The sequence below is a fragment of the Mastigoproctus giganteus genome, chromosome 10 (genome assembly GCF_048544385.1).
Source record: "Mastigoproctus giganteus isolate SK-2022 chromosome 10, ASM4854438v1, whole genome shotgun sequence".
Classification (NCBI taxonomy): Eukaryota; Metazoa; Arthropoda; class Arachnida; order Uropygi; family Thelyphonidae; genus Mastigoproctus; species Mastigoproctus giganteus.
In genome coordinates, this window is record NC_143584.1 from 204,758,372 (window position 1) to 204,782,256 (window position 23,885).

Consider the following 23,885-nt stretch of genomic DNA (forward strand, 5'->3'; position numbering starts at 1 on the left):
AAAAAGTAAAAAAAAATGTAAAAATTTTAATTTTTTTTAAGCTAAAAAAGTTACAAACAATAAGTATTGCAATCCATTAAGATGAGATGAAATATTGGTATTATTCAAGCAGAATTTAAAAAATAATAATAAAACTTAAAACGTTTTTCTAAAAATTAAAAAGAAAATGGGCACCTATCAGGTGTCCCGCCACCGTCTTTGGGGCCGCTACCACTGCCGGGTTAAAAGTAAGAATTTTTATATCATCGAGACCTTTGTGCTGATCTCCCATAGATCATCTCGGGTGCGTTTTTAGATTTCAGAAGGATGGTAAGGAAATATATGATAATCTTACTTTCTTTACAATCGAAGACGTTCTGCGAAATTCGAAATTTCTGAAACTTCTAAAACGCATATGAGAAAAGATCTGCAACCTATTAAAACTTTATCTTTGGCAGTCGCGTATCCCAGTTCATATCAGCACCATTTTTCCCATAAAAAGGGCCGGTTCGAATCCCTTTGATGTCAGAAATTTTTATGGGCTTTTTTCAAAAGGTGGCTGAGTTAGTCGGTCTCAGGCGAGGTTAGCATGTTTTTTTCTCCCAGAAACTTGGGTTTTTCTCCCAACAAACATCAAATCGGCCACAGAACACACACAGTGTACAGACACATTAGATAGGGCGCAATATGGCCTAGTGCTTGATACCGAGCACTAGGCCATAAACAGATGGATGTAATTTGTTACATCGATCTAACCAAAGCCTTTGACTCGGTCCTCATTTTAGCACGCATGAGTACACACTTAGCAATATTGGAAATACCTGCTATGCACTAGACTGGCTAAACAGCTTCACAACTGAGAAGACTGCTGCAGTCTTCAGCTTTGGATATTCTTTCCTTCCAATGCTATAAGGAGGGGGTACTCCCCAGGGCTTGTTTAGGCCCATTGCCGTTTGCCTTTTTTTTTTTTTTTGAATTATGTGGACAACTCTTTCAATAGCGAAAGAGGTTTGTTAATCTATATAGATGATACTGGAACAAGGAATGGGAAAAATTAACCACTGGGTTGTTAGCCACGGGTTAACCATAAATATAAATAAATAAATATTAATTAATAAATACGTAATAATTACATTTACAGGCTACCACAAAAGAGAAATTATTCGATTTGACTACAAAATGAATGGTAACTTGATGCCCCATTCAAACAGGTGATCGACCTCGGGGTAACTTTCATCAATCAAGTCAGTCCATTGGTCAAATTGTCAGAAGGCGTCGAGGATGTTAGGTATTGTTAAACATTCTTTCAGAAATTTCTCCATCAGTTACATGATCAAAATCAAATGGTCGAGGGTACAGTCTTCGAGTATGCCTCGATCATTTGGTCGCCTGGCACTAAGGGCCTCGTAAAAGAGTACAGAAGTCGCTTATTAAATACCTTTGCATTAGCAAACTACCATGCTAAGAGTTATAAGAGGAATGGTGCGCCTACTATAAACTTCTTACATTAGAGGAAGGAAAAACACTTTTTTGATCTCAACTTTTTTAAACAAATTTAAGAACATTGCAATCCAATCAAGCAGAAGTTTTTTTAAGACAGAATTTGTACAGGTAGCAGATATATTTTATGCGTCTATAAACACCACAACTTCCAATTTGACTCAAGATTTTGAAACTCCTCCTAATCATTACAATATCTATTAGCTTTCAAAAATAATCCACTCCAGTCGCCACTCCATCCCATATTCCTAAAGATCAGTTGAGTTTCTAAAGCTACCTCCAGGTGGCGTTAAGAAAATCATGCACAACGTAGCTTTCGGTCTTGGAGCGTCTCCATCGCTTGCTCTACCATCGCTTGCCTCTATTCCCAGTGTCATTTATCTTCCTCGAAAGAGCACAGTGCTTGTTTTCCGTCATATCTTCAACGTTCTTCAGTTATCCCAGATGTTCGTAATGTTTTCGGAGATCAGAGATGCGTTCTCTGTTCACTTAGCCCCTTTTTATACTTTTATGGAAATCCATTGCTGTCAGCCCGTCTGTTACACAACTTCCTGCCTTTGCGGACGTAGGTAAATCAAAACTGTTCCAGGAGACTTTCTACAATTGATTCTACCATTGTGGCTACTGAAATATGTTCCCATAGTTTCACTTTCAGCTTTTCATGGCAAATCTGTGCTGCTCTGACGTTCTCTTGCCTCTTTTATATTCTACAATGATGATGTCATCCATGCAAAATTGTACACGAAATAAATCGCAAAATATTTTAAATGGCACGGATTATAAAATGGGCCAAAAATAACGTAATATTTTTGAATTAAATGGCACCATGAAATTTGAAAAAATGCGAGGGCTTAACTGCAGATTATTGGTAGATCTTGTCACCACGTTGCGGGCATGGCAAAGTTCGGGACCGATTCAAGCAAAAGAAGTGTGGGGTTTTTTAATAGACTCATTTTTGGCTAGCCAAAAAAAACAACAAAGGTTAGGTTAGTTTACGCCTGTAATTTGGACGGATTCAAGGAAAAGAAGCCACTTCCTCTGGAGGTGTACCCATAACTGGAGCATAACCAATACGAATATAGAGATATACACTGTCCTACCATTAATATCCGGAGATCCCTCCATGGATGGGGAAACAGAGCCTATTCATGCAACGCGTCATAGAACCTGCTATAAATATGCACACTGGGCTTCGAACAGACAATTCCAAAAGTAGGCATGCAATCTAACATGTTCAACAGATTTACCTCAACAGTTCGACAGAATTATCACCTCAACAGTTCGACAGAATTGGTCATCTCAACAAATGCTAGACGCCGATTAACATGGTGTAAGGAGCGTGAATACTAGACTGTAGAGCAGTGGAAAACAGTCCTATGGACAGATGAGTCGAGGTTTGCATTCTACCAGTCTGACGGCCGTTCCTGGGTGTGGCGAATACCAGGGGAAGAGTTCCTTCCTGATTGTATCCTCTCAACAATGAAGTTTGGTGAAGGCAGTGTCATGGTATGGGACTCCTTTCATGGATTGGCTTGGGCCCATTAGTCGTTATCGACAGAACCATGAATGCTGTGCAATACCAGAACAGCCTGGACAATTATGCACTTCCAACATTATGGCAATACTTCGGAAAAGGCCCATACCTGTATCAGCAAGACAACGCGCCATACCATACTGCTGCTCGGGTCGTAACAGAGTGGTTTGAGTGTATGGGTGTGGAAAAGTCGGATTGGCCAGCCTGGAGTGCTGATCTGAACCCTATCGAGCATCTTTGGGATGTATTGGATAGTCGGGTACGTGCACTTCGAGATCGTCCAAAGAACAAGGCCGAACTGGTGGCTGTGTTAAAGGAACATAACACCTGACATTTATAAAAAGCTGGTTGAGAGTATGACGCGAAGATTGAAGGCCGTCATAAAAGCAAAAGGTTTCAGCACAAAATATTAAATGATACAATAAAAGCTCTTCTTTTTGTCTAAAGGCAGGTGACCGGATATTAATGGTAGGGAAGTGTATACTGTATATCAAATTTCTGCGAGCGCCATTTTTGTAAAGAAATAAGTGGAACACGGGGAGGAGACATAAGTTGGGAACAGCCAGAAAAGCTTTACTTCCTGATGTTGAGTTCCTGTACGCTGTTCAGTGAATAAATATCACCCCAGTGACAGACTGGCATTGTCTCCATCCAAGCATAAATGACATTGCAGACAGCTGCTAAGCCTTAAATGCTATTACTATGCCAACACATTGACAATCCTTCTTGCCTACCAATGTGACACAAACTTAGTATGTACTCTTTGCGCGTGACCTGACGTAGTCACATTAGCTACTTTGGAGTAGTGCACAAAGTGGTCAAGTGCAGAATGGCCTAACACCAAATGATGAGCTTACGGCAAGGATTTGCGACACTTGGAAAACTATATGGCATCTCCGGGCAGTGACTGGTGTTTGCCCGTGTTACCCAAGCATACCCCCGGCGTTGCCATGGTAACTCTGGTCAAGAGTTATGCGCTGTCAGGATGTCAGAATAAGAGAAATTATGATTGTCGCGTTGCACAATTAATAAGGGCCGACGTTACTGAGTGCTAAGGTACATGCTATTGAAAGAAGGTAAATGCAGCGCCCCCTAACTGCTTCATAAAGGTATCGAAGAATTTTTGCCCTCCCACTTCGAATATTCGAAGAAGCAATTGCTTACAGAAGCAACTGCTTTCTGTAAGCTCACGGAATATCCTTTGAAAAACATATATTTGTCTGTAATAATATATAATTAAGATGAAAATCTATTAATTTTAATTATTTACTTTGAGTTAAAATAGAAGTGATTTTATTTCGGGAAAAGTTATGAATTCTGTTGCGTACAGAAAAAATGGAAACCGAACGTTTATAAATTTCAAAAGAAATGACTGTTAATACACTTACTCAAAAGTTAAGCAACAAATACAAAAACATAAATAAATCAAAAGCCTCTTATTAGATTATGACAGAACATTAGTAAGACCGTAGCCGAGTGGTCAAATGCGAGTGTGCATAAGTACACGTGTCTTGAGTGATCGGACTTCGAGCCCGTGACTGCTAAATACGGTGCTGTTTCCTGTATTCTCTCTACCTTTTGAACTCTTCTGACTGTGTGGTCGTACCGGAGTATAAACAGAATTTTTTTTTTTTTTTTATTTAAGAAATTCGTTTTGATGTTTCGCAACATTGCGCAAAGACCTGATGAATTCTGATCTAAAATTACAGTTATGCAAATGAGTTCAACGCAATTACCGTTGTACCCATTCAAGAGCCTCCGCAACCTTATATTTGGGGCCTCTAAAAATATGTATTCCAGGGCTCAGACTATCTAAATCCAGTATTGCCTAAGGCTAAAAACTGTCCTGCTTAGAACACCCCAGGCATGCTCTTTTCAATTGAAGTCTGGGGATATGACTGGCAAACTCTCTGAGCATACTGGTTTACTAGGACAGGAATGTGAGGATCAGATAACGGTCATCTTAGATGAAAGTGACATGAGGACGTTCAGCTACATTCTTCGCGTTTTGGAACTGGTTCCAAAGTCTGCCTAGAACTCAGAGGGTCACTCTTCCCCACACAGGGGGGAAAAGACCTGAGTTCGAGTTCTTCGATGACGTGAGGAATTTTTATGGGCCTTTTTCACAACGGGCTGAGTTAGGCGGTCTCAGGTGAGGTAGCATGGTTTTTTCTCCCTGAAACTCGGGATTTTTGTCCAGAAAACAGAAAATCGACCACAGAACATACGAAATTCACATACAATATGAGCAATATGGCCTTAGTCACTGATGCTCATGAAACTCTATTATAACAAAAACAACAACAGAGGGTCACATTCAGTCACCTGCTCACTTCGACTTGATTTTTAGTTATAATGCGTTTCCTTATAATAGTAGTATTCTTAAGGGTTAATGAAATCTCCATTACTTCATTCGAGGATATAACTAACGCCTTTACTATCTATACTGAATTAATAAAAAGAAGCCAACTGTTCAACGTAAGGTACTCCTGAAATTAATAAACAGGCTTAATAAAATTGAATGAGATATTCATTTTTTCAAAGAGAAGGGACCTCATCGGATTCTCAATTTAATTCTACTTTGTTACCAACATGGATCTAGAAAAGGAAGGTAGGTGTCAGCTAATTTAACTGCATATAACCAAGTTATTGGATGATGCCTGGTGTGCGGTGTACCCGTTATATATACGAGCCTGTCAAGAGCCTTTGACACGGTAGTATGTTTTCAGTTAAGAAGGAAAATTATCTTCTTCCATTATTAGATTGGTTTAACAGTTATGCCATTAATCCAAAATATCACCTATTAATTAATGGATTTTATGGAGACAAATAATTTTAAATGTAGCAGTTCTTTGGGACTACAAAGAACTGCACTGTTTAAAATTTGATGGTTACGGATCTCTGCTCGGAAGAGATTGTTCTACCTCATCCCACAGGTATTCAATTTCATTGATATCGATGACTGGGAAAACATACGCCAGGATGAATTCATTCTCATGTTGCTCCAACCAGCTCTATAAAATTCTAACCTAATGGAGTAGCGCATTATGCTGCTGGAAAAAGCCATTCACACCTGGATATATGAAGCAATAAAGGGATGTACCTGGCTGGAAAATGTTTTCCCAGATGAACCATGACATCCTAACGTTGCTCCTCTGGTATCAAGGTCAGCGGGAGGCTATTAAACGCGCACTACAAAAACGCTCCCCACACCATTACATCACCACCACAAGCTTACACTGTTGACACCTGACAGGATGGGTCCATGGACTCAAGTTGTTTTTGCCACAGATCAGGCAATGTTTTAAGAATCCTCCACTATCCAGGGTTTATTATCCAGAGAAATGTAACCGTACCCTCTTTATATGCTGACAGAAGTGGAATCCGGTTTGGTCGTCAGCGGCCATACCCCATCAGTAACAAGGAACGACGATTGGTGTGTTCTGAACTGCCTCTTTCATTACTACTGTTGATTACAACATTCATTACTGTATAAATAATATATGAAAGCAGGTTTAATACAATTCTAGTTTAAATAAATATATATTTACGTTTTGTATAATATTTCATTCTTCATGAGTATATACACTCAGCAATTACTGAATTATCATCACCCTATCTGTAATGGACTATGCTGCACAGCACACAGTATAAAAAGCTGAATTGCTAAGAACGCTAGAGCAGTGGTAATTTGCATCTGGTAGTTCAGATGGTCCATAGACTCGTGTTGCTTGCGCCACACGAGTCCATGGACACATCGTGAATGGTGTCCACTATCCAGGCAGGTGGCGGTTGTTTCTTAATAAGGAGCATGTTTTACTGGCAAGAACTAGGATCCCTGGTGCGTACGGACCAACGTTTCACTGGTGAGGTCTATCGCTAGCTCTTAGGAGATCATATGCACCCTGCCATGTTGCATATTTTCCCATTTTTTCCACATCTGTTAACTAATTAAGTGTCCTACCATGTTGCATTTTTTTCCCTTGGAAGATCCCATTAGTGATTCTAACAGGATCTTCCAAGAGAATTACTAACGGGATCTTCAAGAGGATAATGCGCCGTGTTATCGGGCCCGCACTGTGCACGAGTGGCTCGAAGGACACAGTGAAGATACCATCCATCTTGATTGGCTTCCAAATTCGCTTAACCTCAAATGAGCACCTGTGGGATGTTTGGAACGGGAAGTGAGGCGTATGGACACGCAACCGTCATTTATTCCGACACGGTGGAAAGTTTTGCAAGCAGCATGGCTGCCTATGGACGTCTTCAGATATCTAGTGGAGTCACTTCCTAAGCAAATAGTGACTGTTACCCGTGCGAACAGTGGCCCAGCACTGTATTAAGTAAGTAGTCATAATTCAATAATCACTCGGTGTATTTTATATACATTTTAATTAGGATTTCAGTCTTCTTATCTATCTATACATTAAAAAGGTTTTCCTCCTAGTGATATTTATTCGAGCCAATGGGAGAAGAGGGCAAGGCAATTACGTCACTACAAATGCAATTAATTATTGACAACTGCCTCCATAACGTTCACTAACCTCGTGCATGTGATTCATTGTCTAACATTTGATGTTACATTGTAACGTTTTTTATATATTAATGAATATTGTATATTTGTAAATACTGTAGTTTAGTATTTTGTAAATATTTTTATAGTTTGTAAATATTTCAGTTAAATATTTTAGTCCTGTTCTTTAGGATGCAACAATATTCCTCATGTATTATGGAACCCGAAGCAAAAGGTCTTTTCCTTCACCTGTCTGATTGACAGGTGAAGGCACCTCCCTTTTCTCATTGTTTTGTGTCGTCGAGGAGGGGGAGGCTTAGCTTAGGTAGGGTGTTTATCCCTCCATCCCGCTGTTTTAAAATGGGGAAAACAAGTTCCCGATTTAAAAACAGCGGCAAATATGGGGAAAAACACCCTAGGCATATCAACCTAGGAGGACAGTGGGCGGGGAAAGCAGTTGCATCTGCCAATCACTGCTTTGTTCCTGTCAGTTTGTCGAAATATGGGAGTCGCAACTTGTCAATCACTGTTTTCCCGCTGCCAACTTGCGGCCATGTTGGAGGGTGTACATCGTTCTGAAGTTTTACAGTGATATTTATTCGACCTAGAGAATGCCGCGCACTACAAATGCATAGGTAAATAATTACATAGGTCATTTCCTGATGAGATATCGATCAGTGCGTTTCGACAGGTGTGTCTTTTACGTAGAAAAGATTTGACTTACTCCGTATACCTCTACATTTTACGTAGAAAAGCCTGCCCAGAGGTGGGCGAGCAAAGCGAGCAGGGGGCGAAGTCCCCTAGTGCATTATTATTCTTAAAAAATGGGTAACGTTAGTCAAGGTGAAAATGTACTTCACATGCTAATTGAAAGAAAGTTAAAAATTCAGAATTTCGCAAAGTGCAAGAATATTAATAAGTAATATTCAAAATTTTTTGTGATAAAATATAAGATTGTACAATAAATTATGCTATCTCATAACAGATTTTTATATTTAAAATGTCCATTTATCTCACAAACCATTGATCAACGGTATGTACCGAGGTGAGTCTGGCAACAGAGCATGCGACGTCATCGGATATGGAAAAGATATTTTTCGACAGATGAGAGAAGACGGTTTCATTGTGACAGCAGTAGTATTTGGGTATAATAATATTTATCAGTGGGGTGCGTAGCATGGATTTTCCCGAGAAGAACGTGTTGATTTGGGCAAGACAACAGATCCAAATCATTTTGACAATGCCAAGTCCATAAAATTACTCCCATTGAAGCGGGATCAGGACCAAGGCTTTTTCCACAACTATTAACTAATTAAAGAGGCTTTCGAACTAAACCATGGACTAGTGAATGTCGTTAAAGACTAGTAAAATAGATTTGTCTAATGGATTTGAGTGAGGATGTATCATTAATCCCTTAAATTATGAAAACAGAGTACGCTAATGAGTCTGTACTCTGCTGCATCTATATTTCTAACCTCGGCAAACTCTTCTCTATATAATAACGAAACGTGGTGACAGGTGGCGCTACAAAACTCGATTCAAACTGTAGGTTTTTAGAAAATTCCACAGTCGTTTCTTTAGGTATCTCTAGTGTGAACTCTGACATTTTCTTCAAGCGGACTGGGGTATTACTAAGAACATTCCCACTAGATTAAACTCACCATTTCAGATTGATACCACATCCATCCCCCCCCCCCCAGAAACTATCACCGCACACTCCTCATTCCTCTCCCCCCTCCCACTCATCACGTTTTAGATAAATGCCGGTGCGAAACCCGACCACGTTACGTGACTTGGCCTTATCACTATGCGCAAGCCAAATGTACGGTGTTCATCAAAGTATTCGTGTTGCCATTAGTGGAACTTGGAGACTGAAACATCTCTCTCCACTTGGGAAGTTGAAGCACTTCATTTCTGTTTATTGAGAGAAAAACCAATTTCTAAAAGATAAAAAAAATTGGCGGCAGCAAATTCGATATCGCTGGGCGGGGTGGAAGAACTTACAAAGCCTTGTTTCCGCTTTTAAGGGCAGATAGTTTTTCTTTCCCACAGTTTCTCTGTAATGCGCTAGTCAGCTTAGGTTAATACCAGTGGGGTTTATCTCCAGGGATCTCCAGGTCTTCCTGCGCAAACACTAATTGCTTATATAGGAAAATCTCGAACAAACACATTACACAATTGAGGTACAGATCGGAATAGAACATCCATGTAGCTGTAGATATTTGTGGTCCACTTTTTACTTAGAGATCCAAAATAACCTGGGAGGAAGGTTAGTGGACACAAAATCCCAAGTGAAATCTTTCAAGAAACTCCTCACCGGCGATTTCAGAGCGAAAGTGGACATCGATAGATATTTTTCTAGGAACAGAGGGCAAAGTACAAATTGAAAATGCCAGTTAGGAGGGGGAGCCATAAACAATATAAATATTTCAAAGATACCAAGGGACAGTCCATATAATATATAGCTTTTCCATTGGTTATCTTTGAAATATTTGTAGAAAAGGAAGACCACTACGTTATAAAAGTGTCAGTCAAGGATCTTTGACGCCTTAAAAATAAATATAGGAGCTATAATTAGAAGATCTCAGGAGGAGGAAAGTAGGGTTTTTCAGCCCAAAGAACACATAAATCATCCATAAACACACACACTTATACAAACAAAGTGGATAGTTTAATTTAAAATATGTATACAATATTCCGACCAGATTTTGATTTGATAATGGTCAAGAAGTTAAACGTCACTTTGAAATCTGGTTGAAAGCGAATGTGTCCGAATCTTATGACAAGATACTTTTCTCATTCTCATGAAACAGTAATTCATCTGAGGTATCTCTAAACTTAATATTTCGTTAATAAGGAATGTGATACTCAATTAGGGAAGGTGCGCGAAATTGCTGTCCTTGCGATAATTAGTTCATAGATGATTGGTTGAGTTTACACTCCAAACAATGCCTTATCGCAAATTGTAAGTTGGGAGCATAAACATCCTTCAGAATTTGGTTGCTAGGCACATTTAAAGGAAGCAGATAAAGTTCAAACTTAATAAATTCCGAAGACTTTATTACTGTAGGCAGATGTCGACTCCATGTTTGGACTCATACATTACAATATGCTAACAAGCCCCCAAACAAATATGCTAATGACGTCAGCCTCCTATTAATATTTATTACGCAATTATTTATTCACAAAGAGTAAAGAGAGAAAAACAGAACAAAAAAAAAAATTTATTTATCTCTTTCTCTAGCAGAGAAGCTTTGAGATTGCCTGAAACTCCCGCCAGGTGTCACTACAGTCGATGATAGTTCTCGTAGACGGTGCAGAGTGCATATTTCTTCCAGAAAAGGGACTTTTCTGAGCGCATTAGGAGATCTGATCGAAGCACTTGGATTAGTATTCGTGGGATGACTTCCTGTGTTTGGCTCTCTAAGTTCCTCCTTCTGTCACGCGGCATCTCACGTGGATCCGCGAGATTTAACAGCGAATGTCGGTCGTTATGCGCACATCGAAAGAGCAAATCGATGGAGCGAGAGGAGAGGCAGATGTGGCGGAAGGCAGCGTTTGGAATTAGCCAGCGCGTAATTAGGTGTCGCTTGTTTGCCATGGCGCACGAGTTAATGAGGAATGAGGGCAGGCGTCAGTCCAGTCACCAGAACCATCTTTCCCCTTCTACAGCATCCAGACGAGTTTTAAGAAAAGAAAAGTCCACTTTGCATAAAAGAAAAATTCGTCGGTTTTTCTATTTTTTTGAGACTTAAAGTTGGTGTTAATTGGTAGAGCTTTCAGTCAATTGGGAGTGAATCTGCCTGAACGGAACCCGTTGCGCCAAAATGGGGTGACTATAGACTCATCTGTCATAAGTATCCTCAAAGGAATTTATTCGCTAGATCAATGGGCGTAAACTTTTTAAGAGCGTTAATAATACTTTTATTATAATTCTAAATCTATTCGTTGTCAAAATTCCAAGTTACGAACAATTGCCACACTTTTTGCTCAAGAAGAATAATGGGAACACGTACCAGACACACTGAATAATCAACTGATTAGCTTTTGTAAGTTGTCCTAACTTTTGGTGCGTACTGTATTTATAATGCAATGATTCGTAATCTAGATCTTGGAGATAACAATTACAAAATGGATTAGTTACGTCCACGTAAACAACAACCATTATCGAGATGAACAGAAAGAAGGTCAATTGTTAATTCGTTCATAATGTATTCCTGATGAGCATGCGTGGATGTTAATGATGAATAGCTAATTATTAATAATAAATATTAAATATCACTTTGTGTGTACGTACACAAACATTCGTAAATACGTATGCGTATAAGCATCCATATTTGCAAATCCGTTCATTGTCAAGTACTCTCTCTGGAGATTGGAGTTTGTAATTTTAACTCATTATAAAGAAAGAAAGAAAAGTGTTTAAATGCTTTCTTTCTCTCTTTATTTTTTTTTAACTTCTCTTCTAATTTTTGAAAAGTGCTTGGTCAGCCCTCAAAAATCCAAATAAAAAATTCTTTAGATTTCAAAGTGGTTACACTGTTTGGATCTAATTTCTTAAGACCAGTACGTCTTAAAATTTGGTGGATACGACACCAAACTTGGACAGACCTCAAATAAGGAGAATTTCAATCACAATTCAGGCTCGTTTCCTTTATCGAATAACTGACATTTCTGCTGCCAACTGCAATAGTGCGCAGACTGATAAGATTTGGACAGCCAAACGTGGTAACCGCTATTTTTCCCCCACCGGTCCCTTTTAACAGGATGAGTGTCCAACCTTTCCCGTGTTCGCAACTACACAATCTTTGCACGTATTACGCTCAACCTTCTCTTCCGAGCAAAAACAATCAAAGATTCTTGCTTACCTAGCTTATCTCATTCTAGATGGGCAAGAGAAGATGGCACTGACTAGAATACAAATCGATATCTATTGCACTTTCTCGCCGGATCGCGATCTCCGGCGACAGGCTGGCGGACGCATGCAGTATACCTACATAACAGCGGGACAAAACGTATTCATTTAATGCACCCCTATCTAATGAATCTTGTGATTTCTGTTTTATCCAACGGAATTCTCATCAGTCAAATATAATCTAGTGATAAGTCCACAGGTAATTGAATCGGCCGAATTTCGCATGAACTAACAAAGACTTCTGCCAATGCAAATTACTCAAATACGTACATCAGGGTAACTCGCCCTGCGGGAAACGGATTAATCTAGTTAGCCTACACAACGGGGACATTCCAGCTTAACCCGTACAACGGGCCTCTCTCTCTCTCTCTCCCTGCAATAAACGCTAGGCAACTCACCAGATCGAAACTACCTATGAGATTTGGTAAATGCATCGTGCACTTCTATAGGAAAATTGAACTCGCCTGCCGGAAGAGGGCATTTCATATTTGTCCCATCGGAAATGGCTGTAGTTATAGCAACACGTCGAAGTGGGAATGTTTAAAGGTATATTCATACTACCGGAAGAAGATACGAGTATTAGTCAACATGTGTGAATATTAACACCATATATTTAACCTACCGGAAGAAGGTATACACGTATGTACAGTTAATTGTAACGGGATACGAGCTAGTCACACCGATTAAAAATATAAACTTCTTGATGATTTATTCTTTAATGGATTTACACTGAATATCCACTTTATTAGCAACAACACGTTTCATGAAATGGAATACTCTTTCAATAACAAGATCACGTGTTCCTACCATGCGATAAAAAGCAGGCGAGTAGATAAGTTGAAATTCCGAATATCTGCAGTTCAGTGTGAATGTGGCGTGGTAGTGGATGTCAGAAGTGCCGGTATGAGTATCTCCAAAACTGCAATCCTGCTGGAGTTTACACTTACAACTGTGTCTTGAGTGTATCGAAATTGTCCCGATGACTAAATAACATCTAGTCTACAACGATTCTGTTGTCGTAATCAAATCGTTGATACTAGAGGCCAAGGGAAGCTGACAAGGCTTGCGCGGGTAGCAGAAAGGCTACAGTCAGTCAAATAACAACTCGGTACAACAGTGGTAAACAAAAAGGTATTTCAGAATGCAAAATTCGTCGTACCTTGTCACACAACGACAGTCCAATCCTTCACTGCCAACACTGGACAATGAAGGAATGGAAAAATGTTGCGTGCCTGACAAACACGGTTCTCCTTGTTTCGTTTTGATGCGACAACCACAATATGGCGAAAACAGCACGGGTCCATAGAGGCATACTGCCCAGGTATCAATAATACAGCCTGGTGTTAGCGGTGGAATAGTGTAAGGAGTGTTTTTGCAGTGCACATTGGGCTCCTTGATACCAGGGGAGTAATTTTTGGATGACATTGGTGACCTGGAAATTCTTTCGAACCAGGAACATCTTTTTCTGTCTGCAGTGTATTCATCTGCAAATGGGTCTTCCCAAAGGATTATGCAGGCCATGCAAGTTCGCCTTCATGTTCCAGGAACCAGTGAAAGAAAAAAAGTTCAATTCTGGTCTTGTATTAACTATTCGAACAATACAAGATCAGAATTGCACAGAACTAGTTCCTGGAACATGAGAGTGAATTCAGCCTACTTGGGGCGGCTTACCCAGTCACCAGATCTTAATCAAATCAAGCATTTGTGGAATAAAGTGGAGAGAGCTCCGCTGAGTAGAGATCCGCAGCCATCCCATTTGAAAAACTGTGGGAAGCAATCGAATAAACATGGACAAGTATACGTATGGTGTGACAGGTTTTCGACACTTCGATAAGTCCATACCATGACGAATGTGGATAGTTCCAAAAGATAAAGGGGAAGGGGGGTTCTACTGGTTATTAGTAAATGTATAAAGTGACCACTCAGTGTGTAGTTATAATAGGCTATATCTACCGAAGTTCAGTTATTAAATATTTTCTTATGGTCCTGGAAACAAAATGTTATAATAAACTTTATCAGTGTACTTTTTGACCTCATTATCATTTATCAATAAATTATTTCTGCATATAACTAATATTTCTGTTGAACAACAGAGCATATAGACTGTATATGAAGAGTGTATCCAAGCTAGGGGAATGCGGTGTTATTTGGTTTCTTACAGCGACGGGGGGGAGAACCAAAAATTAAATAAAATTATAAAACTAAAAACAAAACTTAAGAAGTAACACCCATTTCGAGAATAGCAAACGAACGAGTCTCTGCCAAGGAGATGCACCCCACACCCACCAAAGAAAAGAGTACCACATCCACAATATATAAAATAAATACAAGGTATCCACAAGGACTTTAGAGGAATATCAGCCTCGCGAATTCCGAAACGGACGTCCCCATATAATCCAAAAGTAAAATCGTGTTGTGACTTGATCTTACCCTTTTAAAAACATAACTTTTATGTTACCAGTATGGATTTTTAAAGCATTTGAGATAATTTTGTTCCCTTTACATCGCCTAACTTCTCCAACTAGCCAGTTCAATAAAAGAGTCTTTTTCTCAATACGCGTTAATGTCCACGATGATACCAATGTAGGTAGACATTGAGTTTTAGCATGAAAACAGAAAATTGTTACACACAGCTAATATCCAAAGACTACTTAGCACAAAGACAAACTAAAAATCCATCTAGGCTTTGTAATTAGATTTCTGCTTTTCTTAATTAGGATGCCTTATTAGCTAACACAGTATTTGTGAAAGTTGTTGAATTTTCAAGAAGTTTTAATTTGTTCTGTGTTTTACGTTTAATTGCGTTACGAACTGAAGTACTAACAAGCACTAGATGGTGCCAAGAACCATTGTTTACGATAAAAAAATATTAAATAATTTCCTGTTTTCATCCCCCCTTCTCTTCTGGGATGGCATTTTGCGTCCAGTACTGACCGAGTAGAATGTGCAGGGCATTTTATTAAGTATTAAATATATTCGATGATAAAACACGCTGTTTATCTGCCAGACACGTAATTCTCACATTCTCTAACGCCCTTAGCAACAAAATGGCGTCAACTCTCTAATGACAAGAGTTCGCGCGACGGTTGAGACGCCATGATCAGTCAAGTGGACAGCTAATAAGGCTGCAAGGTGGCATTCATAAATGGCATTTTCACGGACAATGAAGGCAGAATTTGAAAGCAAAATGGTCACTGGTGCCAGACAGGCAGCTGTTGGCTTAATTAAGACTCCAAATACCACACAAGCTTGAAGACTTTCAGTCTCCAATACACTTACACGCACAGCGAGGACGTAAACTGATCTCGTTCCTGAGGAATTCTCATTGCAGAGACAAAGATGAGTGATCGTGTCAGACACAATCAACGAAAATACGAGCCCGCAAGTCAATGGCGAGATTCGCATGCAACCTCGAGGACTTTCGACTCCAAATGAAGACGCGCCTCTAAAGAACCAGATATTAAGCTTTGCGGAGTTTAATATGAGCATTTTCGAGGACACTATTGGGGCTTCTAGTCCTCTTCAGGATGATGAATATTTCAGATATTATTCTAACTTTTAATCAACCGTTGTCATCTCCCGACAAACTTTGTCATCCGCACTCATTATGGGAGGTTATTAAAATTTGCACTTCGTTAATTGTTAAGAATAGATTTCTCATTAAACAAAAGTTAAATATTCCACTTATTAAGTGTGATTGTACTTAAAATAAAATTGTACTGGATCGAAGATTGCATACAAATAAAAATTATTAATTATAAATATTAAATATATTACAATTATTTCAGTTTTAATCTGTATGCATCAATTTTAGTTAAATTATCTTCCCAGATGTTTTGCAATTTTTATGTCATCTCAAGTTCCTACAAAGTAAGCACAAAAATGTCCAGAGGCAGGAGCATCTATTTGATTGTCCAATATGATATCATGGACTCTCACCACAGCGAAAAGATATTCTTAACGATCAACAGTTCGCGTGTTATATTTTATTAGTATTACGATTTATTATTTTTATATAAGTTTGAGAAACTGATTCAAGGTCTGGGTTGTCTTTTAGAAGTGAAAGACTCATTATGTGGAAAACACTAGAAACCACTTTTTTCACCAAACTTGTAAGCAATGCGACTCCACATGTGGATTTTCATCCAGCAAAATAGTAAAACGGAATTAAAAACCCGTTTTCCTATTTTGCTTTTCCTTCCTTAAAAAGGATGAAAAACCAGCTTTCCTATTTTGTTTTTTCTTCCCCAAAAAAGGATGAAAAACCCATTTTCCTATTTTTCTTTTTCTTTCTCAAAAACGATGAAAACCCCGTTTTCCTATTTTGCTTTTTCTTCCTTAAAAAGGATGATAAACCCGTTTTGTTATTTTGATTTTCTTCCTCAAAAAGGATGAAAAATCCGTTTTCCTATTTTTCTTTTTCTTTCTCATAAACGGATGAAAACCCCGTTTTCTTATTTTTCTTTCCTAATTTGAGATGAAAATCGTTCTTCTAATTTTGGATGAAAGACCTTTTTTCTAATTTGCGATAGACCTTTTTTCTAATTTGGGATGAAAAACCTGTGTACATTAAATGATTTTTTAAACAGTCAGACCTATTCCGTTTTCTTATTTTGCTTTTTCTTTCTCATAAAGGGATGAAAAACCCATTTTACTTTCCTGATTTTGGCACGAAAAACCGTCTTTCTAATTTGGAAGAAAAACGGTTTTTATAATTTTGTATGAAAAAAAAAATGGACGTTACTAAAAGATTACGTGCATTTTATTTTATTTTACTTTATTTTATCACTAATAAAAGAATTATTTTAACATATAACATGGTCCTTCTGCAAATATGCTAAAAATCCAGCTGGCTTATTCTGTCTGATATCTTTCCCTACGCCACTGTTATTATAAAAAATTCCCGCTCTCCAGTTACTTTAGTAACGGTTGCCATGACAGCACTGTACTATGAGGCATGCGCATTACAGTGAGATTTTATTTGCTTGGCCCTAGAGCAAATGGATGCAAATTCTGCTCATTATGAAACAATATCACTTTTTCCTATAGATTATTTATTGAAGCTGTTTATTTTAGAAAAATACAGTACGCATGTTTAATATAATTAAACTTTCAAATTAAAGTATCAAAATTACCAGATAAATGGCAAAGTCAGCTAATTATTACAATTTAAAATCGCGTTAATAATTAAAGCTATTTATAATTTTATTTATACTGTGAGATGCAGTGACATCAAAATGACTAAATACAATTCCCAGAATTCTCTGCTTTATTAATCACGTGCAAGGTATGGTTGGAATGTTGCCAATTTCCGGGCTTTTTTTTTTAATTTATTTTATTTATTTTTGTGGATAATCTAAAATTTTAAGTAATTAATCGAAATATTTATATTGTATTAAGATAAAATAGTTTAATTTTTTTAATTTTAACTTTTCTTACCTTGGCGTTCAAGCTGTTCGGGATTTCATGGTCCTCAGTGGCCGTAATTTCTGTTCACTTCCATCTAGTCAGTCTGCAAAATAGAAAGAAGGAAAAAAAAACGATTTTCAGTTTTAAATGGCTTCCAGCAACACGGTTTAGTATTTAACATTGGTTTTGCTCTGTAAGGTGATTGTGAATATAAAAGAGCGATTGATAGGATACGTATCTAATCACGTGTAAGAAGGTGTAATTAATAATAAATGTAATGAGTATGTTAATAGAAAGTCGCATTTGAGCCATCTAATCGGCTGTTAGTTTGAAAAATGTTAGGCGTGCTCCGAAGCAAGACGTATGGTCTTCGTAATGCTTCCGTTAGGTCGATGTGAATGACATTAGCCGAGCATCTAGGCGATTAAGCCATGCCCCATTTTTATACATTCAGGTAAAGAATGACAAAGATTGGCATCGGCATGCGTTTTAGCTGTCACCCACACAGCGGTAGAGATTATGAATCTTAAGGCAACCCCCCCACCACTACCACCCTGCGAGTCGTGTCTGAAATAATTGTCAGATACGTACAGCGTCTCCTTTGCAGTCAAAACCAATGTCTTTTTACAATTTGTAGCATTATTTGTGCGCGGGATTATAAACAAAAAGATAAATGAAATCGTATTTCAATTTAAATTGTAAAAAACTACTTCTAAACGATCCGGAAGGGGGGGAGAGGGGGGGCACGGAAAAATAAGAGAAAGTCAGAAAGAAAATGAGAAAGAGAGAGAGAAACAAGAGATAGAAGACAGAAAGCTAGAGAGAGAAGAAATAGAAAGCAATGAAGAGAGACAGAGAAAGAGAAAAAGACAGAGATAGCGAGAGAGCTTGTTTGTTGTTGTTGTTATTTTGGAGCATTAGCAACTAAGGCCATATTATCCGGGGATATACGGTGGTCATTCCCTGACCTTTCCGCATCCTCCGTATTTGGTGGTCACGGGCTCGAACCTTGGTCTAATCAAGAAGCCTGTGCTACGCACTGTCACTCCTGCCCACCTGGCTACGGAGGCGCCTAGCGAGAAAAAGACAAAAAAAAAAGACAGAGACAGAGAAAAAGATAAAGATAGGGACAGAGAAAAAGACAAAACCAAATGAGAGAGAGACAAACAGACAGAGAAAGAGAGATACAGAAAAAGATAAAGAGACAATTAAAAAGACAGAAATAGAGACAAAGAAAAAGATAAAAACAAAGCGAGAGACAAAGAAAAAGACCGAGATAGAGAGAGACAGAGAAAATGACAAAAACAGAATGAGAGAGACATAGAAAAAGACAGAGAAAGAGAGATAGGAAAAGACAGAGAAAGCGAGATAGGAAACGACAGATAAAGAGAGATAGAGAAAAAGATAAATAGAGAGAGAGAGACAAATAAAAAGACAGAGAGAGAAACAGAAAGAGAGATAGAGAAAAAGCTAAACAGAGAGAGAGACAAAGAAAAAGACAGAGATAGAGGCAGAGAAAAAGACAAAAACAGAATGAGAGAGAGACAGAAAAAAGACAGAGAGAGAGATAGAAAAAAAGACAGAGAGATAGAAAAAAAGACAGAGAAAGAGATAGAGAACAAGACAGAGAAAGAGAGATAGAGAAAAATATAAAGAGACAGAGGGAGACGTAGAAAACGGCAGAAAGAGATAGAGAAAAAGATAAAGAGAGAGAGAAACAAAGAAAAAGACAGAGAGAGAGAGAGACAAAGAAAAAGGCAAAGATGGACAGTGAGTCAGAGAAAAAGACAAAGAGAGAAAGAGAGAAAAAGACAAAGACAGAAAGAGAAAGAAAAGGAAAAAGGAAGACAGTGTGAAATAGAAAAGGAAAAAAAGGGAGACAGAGAGAGAAAAGGAGAAAAAGGCAGGCAGAGAAATTGAAAGAAAAGAGAGAAAAACACGCAAAAGACGGGCATAAAGAAATGAAGAGAGAAAAAACAAAATGATAAGAGAGAGAAAAAACAAAACGACAAGACAGAGAGAAAAAGGAAAGAAAGAAAAAAGGGAGAGAAGACAGAATGACAAAAGAGAGAGAGAGAACAGGAAAAAAAAGAGCGAAAGACAAAGGAAAGAAAGAGGTAGAAAGAGAAAGAAAGATAAAAGAGAGGGAAAAAGGAATAAAAGAAAGAAAGATAAAAGAGAGAGCAAAGGGAAAGAGAGAAAGAACAAAAGAGAAGGGAAAAAGTACAAGAGGCAAAAGAGAAAGCGAAAATGAGAAAAGACGAAAGAGAAAGAAAGACAGAGAGTATAGAGAAAAAAAGCAAGAGTTAAGAGAGAGAAAAGAGAAAACGTGCGCGAGAAAGTGTGAGATAAAATGAGAAAGACAAGAGAGAGAGAAAGGGAGAGAGCGAAAGAGACGGAAAACGTGGCAGTGAAAAGAAATAAAGAGTGAGAGCAAGACAAAAGAGAAAGAATGACAGGGATAGGTGAGTATTAATTATTTTACTGTCAATTTCTGATTACAATGCAATTTATTGATTCCAAAAATGGTACCCAGTTCCACCGATTTTTCACAAAACTTTATGTTTCTTTTATATAAAGTGAATCATTTAAGTTGACTCACGTTCCTATAAAAAACAGTTGCGACACAAGCGTGTTCTCGATCATCCCTGGCTTTCTCACTGCCAACCGGAAACAGTGAGGAAGAGAGAGAGAGAGAGAGAGAGAAAGGAGAGAAGGCACGGCATGAATTGAATAACGGCATTGGTTAAGAAACTCTCAGTCTGTTCTTAAGACACTTCGGATTATTCTGGAACTCGCAAGAAACGACTGGCTGCTTCAATATGTAATTTCTGCATTCTACTTGTTTTTGAGTCCGCGCTAACATCCCCTTCCCCTTTTTTTTCAACTTTATTTATTCATGACTATGGCAACAACAGGTTGTTGCCATGGTCACGAATGGTTCAGATATATTCTGTTATATTTAAGATAAATCTGGGCCTAGAAATCACAGAGATGAGCACTATTTTTGCTCGGGTTACAGAATGGTTACGAAGTAAAAATAAAGAAGGAATTTGTATCTAGACCTTCAGTCTGCTGTTGTTCACAAACTTGGTGTATCAATTCCTCCTCCACCACCATCCAATCAATGTACAATTTCATTTTCTGAATCTGATGTCAAAAGAAAACGATATGGATTATCAATCTGGAACGTCAAGCTAACCCCAGTTTTTGACACAGTGAGCCTTACGATTTGTTGAAGGATTTAATCTTTAAAAAGATTCTGGAAAGATTCTGAAGTTCAGACTTCGGGCTAAGACCTTCCTTCTCTCAGGAACACTCTTTTACTGGCACGGAAGAAAAAGGGCATCCCATATTTTTTCCAAGACACTATGCAACTGTTTCTGAATTAGTACGTAGTCTAGAAGCAAGTGAATGGTCTATCCCTGTTCTTCAGAAGCAAAACTTAAAGAAACTTTTTGTGGGTGACTTGCGGTGAATGGAGCTGCCTTTAAGTACAGCTGAATCCTGATTATCTGGATTAAACGATACCTAGGCACAAACAAGTACAGATTATCCAAAAATATAACTTTGGATAATCCAAGGAGTATAGATTATCCAAAGATTATTGAAAAAATCTCGATTATGCAAAGATTATTGAAAAAATCTCGATTATCCAGATTAAATGGAATAAAGATTATTCTTGGATAATCTATACTCCCTTGTGCCTAACTCGTAAGCCTAGAAGTGGTCGCCCGTGAGCATCACAAGAAGTGATTCGAAGAACTGATGGAAGAACGCAATGCCCCATTCTGATTGGTTATCAGAAAATAATGGTGGACAGGCAGAGATTTGAAAAGCTACCATAGCCGAGTGGTCACGCAAGATGATACAGAAGTACACGTCTTTGATCGACCGTAGTTCAAACCCTCTGACTGATAAATACGGCAATGTTCTTGTATCTTGCATGGAGATATGCAAGGTATAAGAATGTATAATGCATGTGTAATGTGTACACATATGCAAAATGACTTCTAAGACAACTGATATGCACCCAGAATAAGAACCATTATAGAAATCTATTCTTTGTTTAAATTTCAATATCCTGCAATTTTAACAAGAATCTCCGATTGCATGTGCATCTATCTTTCTCTCTCTGAATAAGCAACAGATTGGTATAAAAAACTTCAGAATCCTGGACAAATATAAAATGTTTTATATCTGTTCAATCCTGGACAAATATAAAATGTTTTATATCTGTTCAGGATTCTGAAGTGATAGGGCTCATCAGAAACCTTTTACCCTGACTCAACAATCTTGCATGACTAGAAGGAGAGAGACTGTTTCAGGTTTAACTTGAGAAAATCTTAAGCTCACTATGATCTTATAATATAATTCTGTCTTGACAAAAAAATCTTCAGAAGACTTGTAGGAAACTAGGACGTTCAGTGCACTGTATACAAAGGTTTCTTCGGTTTTTATAAAGCATTTGTTGAATACTGAAAATCCTTCCGTCGTTAAATCTTGTGTTGACTCATGAATTCGTAAAAGGTCCTGGAAGAGGGTGGACATACCGAATAATCGTGCAGGACAATTAGCCGATATGTCCTAGATTAGTGTTTCCCCATAGTAGTATGCATAAATGAGATATAAATGCGTTACTTACAAAAAAGACGTCCTACAAGGTGGAATTTGTCCAAGCAACATATGATAATTTCTTGTTTTCTAGAAGGAAAATGGACCGATCGTCGGGTTAGCTTTACGTTTATCATTGGTCATTTCTATACTAACATACATATGTTCAAGAGTTACTGACGTGTCATGTGTGGTTTATATCATACATTACATCGCATTTACTGAAGATGGAACTGTAACGCATCCGAACCGTAGTTAGAGGATTGTAGGAGCGCTCCCCAATGAGTTATTTCGGTTTAATATCGAAGCAATGATGACGAAATATCGAAACTGTTTCACTACCCATATAGGACACGGATAATCTATTCTTATTTTGATAAATGGTTTCGTATGAAATGGAAGGATTCGACTTCTTAATCTCCAGATAGTTATTATTTCTTTGATCCCTAATAGTTATTAATTAATTAATCCCCAATAGTTATTATTTATTTCTTTTGGGGGTACGTAGCAGTAATTCACAAGAAAGGGTGCGCCGGCCCTTTATTCAACCCCCAACCTGGAGGATCAGGATTTTATTCTCGGAGTGCACCTTCTCCTAGCGTGTAGGGAACCAACCCCATACTGTATAAGGCTGCAGCACAGAGAGGTTAATATCGGGGACCCCTACCACCTAGAAGGACTGTCTTCACCGACTATAAGCTTCTTCTACCCACAGAAAAAGAACTTTAGGTAGGAAAAAGAAACATACCTAGTACTCGAATACTCTAATAGCGTCGGGGTCGAAAGCAAACAAGAGTGGTGAAGGGAAACCAAATAGGAAAGATGAAAGAAAGGGGTCTGTCTCAAAGTAAGTGCAAGAAGAGAACAGACCCCTCTAGGGAACCTGGGCAAAGCCCTTGCTATTAGGATGATAGCCCCCTGGGGTCCTGTTGATCCACGGGTACTACGGGTACTTATTCAGTATATTCGGACCACCATACCATATCTGCTGAAATCCCCATTCGCTACCCGGAGTTGCGCTCTCTAGGGTTCTCTGAGGGAACCCTTAAAACCCTAACCACTAGACAGCGCAATCGCCAAGCAGTGGAGATGCCTTCAAAAGTAAGTACGTATATATATTCTTTTTCCTATGAGGTTATTTCAAAAAGAGTCAAACATTTTAGGAACCTTCTCATTGCTGACTGGAATAAGGCGCCTTCATGTTTAGTTAAACTCAACAGCTTGAGGAAATTCCAAGATTATTTTATTTTTCTTGAACCATGTGGCCTTTTACCTTTGCTTGGAATTAAAATTTTAATAAAATCGAAAAGAAAAAGGTAAAGGATGTAATTGAGAAGTTAAGGGGTATGTCTGAAATGACTGGATATAAAATTAAAATTCGAAAACCAAACAAGCAACGTTTACTGCTATAGAAATAGGAG

The 23,885-nt window shown here is 38.3% G+C and overlaps 1 protein-coding gene across 3 annotated transcripts in view; it reads right to left on the minus strand.

Moving 5' to 3' along the window:
* Positions 1-23,885, minus strand: part of LOC150079799 (teneurin-a-like) — a 351,321-nt gene that overhangs the window by 318,424 nt on the left and 9,012 nt on the right. For all 3 annotated transcript variants that reach the window (XM_090383375.1, XM_090383374.1, XM_090383373.1), the window contains exon 2: positions 17,881-17,953. The gene's annotated coding sequence lies outside the window, so the exon portion shown is untranslated. The remainder of the gene's footprint in view (positions 1-17,880; positions 17,954-23,885) is intronic.